The 1,333-nt window shown below is 42.6% G+C and overlaps 1 protein-coding gene across 1 annotated transcript in view; it reads left to right on the top strand.

Annotated features, from left to right (window-relative positions):
* LOC101847914 (DNA polymerase epsilon catalytic subunit A) overlaps nucleotides 1-1,333 on the top strand; it is a gene marked incomplete at its 3' end in the record, with an annotated part of 42,717 nt that overhangs the window by 26,645 nt on the left and 14,739 nt on the right.

Below are 1,333 nucleotides of genomic sequence, written 5' to 3'. Positions count from 1 at the left end.
CTCTCTCACTCTCTCTCTCTAACTGCTCTCGTCCCTTTTTACCTTGAGATGCCGATACTTAAAAGATCAAATCACCTCTCGCTTTCCTTCTGTTCCTAAGCTTTGATCTTACTTTTCTCTCAATAGTTTGAACAAGCCTCCCTTTGCTCCTGCGTAGTGGTCAAGGGACTGCAACTGAAGTATTGTTCTTTTTATGAGATAAAAAGAATCTCAGAGGTGTTTGTTATGTTGTATTTTTTGTATGAGAACTAACATTATTATCATTATTTTAAAGAAATAGACGGCAAACTTGTTCCGTATTAAAATTTGATGTTGTTGCTGAGGTTGTCGTTGTTATCGTTGTTGTAGTCGCTGTCATTGTCTTCCCTCTTCTTTTTTGTTGTTGTAGTAAGTGTTTTACGGCACTGGTAACACAATAAGGTCATATAAGTGCTGAAGATTAAAGGTGTTACAAGAGAGTAACAAACACAAAAAAGAAGTAGGCGAGATAAGGACGGTAGATGTTTGATAGAAAAAGAAGAGCAAACCACACCAGAACACCCAACAACCACCCACTTTCTCTCTTCGCCCGAACCGGCGTGCGTGGTGTAGCGTTTAGACGTTTCGTCAACGCACTCAGAAACCTTGGGTTCGGTTCTCGGGTGGGGAGAATCTTTATAGCGTGTCTCGTCAAGTCTTTCTGTCTGAGCCAAGGGAAGAAACTATCCTTATGATACAGGTTCTCGTGGAAGGAAAAGAAATATAAGCAACAGAAATGTGGTTCTTAGGAGACTGCTGAGAATATCGTGGAAGGAAAAGAAATCAAATGCTCGATGAAGCCCACGTGGGACGCTCACTGTTAAAAACGATCAGGAAACGACAAATGCAGTTTTTGGGACACCTGAATAGACATAAAGGTCTTGAACATCTAGCTCTCACTGGCAAAATTGAAGGGAAACGAGGCAGGGGTAGGCCCAGAGCAACCAACTTAGGGAACCTGAACAAATGGGTAACAGGGAAAGGTCAGGGAAACGTAGCTTTTTTAAGAGCATCCGAGCAAAGGGATGAATGGAGAACTATGATCGCCGATGTCTGTTGCAGATCTGGCACTGGATGATGATGATATAGGTCTCAGAGCTACAGAAGAAGGCAGTTTATCGCTTTGAGAATCCTTAAGTTTCCGTCAGTGCTGTGAGAGACAGTCCGTGTCTGGCTTACTTTGCCAATGTAAATGTCCCTGTCTGACCTACATTGCAAATGTCCCTGTCTGACCTACATTGTAAATGTCCCTGTCTGACCTACATTGTAAATGTCCCTGTCTGACCTACATTGTAAATGTCCCTGTCTGACCTAC

The sequence above is a fragment of the Aplysia californica genome, unplaced genomic scaffold (assembly GCF_000002075.1).
Source record: "Aplysia californica isolate F4 #8 unplaced genomic scaffold, AplCal3.0 scaffold00841, whole genome shotgun sequence".
NCBI classification, from domain to species: domain Eukaryota; kingdom Metazoa; phylum Mollusca; class Gastropoda; order Aplysiida; family Aplysiidae; genus Aplysia; species Aplysia californica.
Note: the sequence above shows the minus strand (reverse complement) of the source record. Positions and strands in the feature narration are given on the sequence as shown.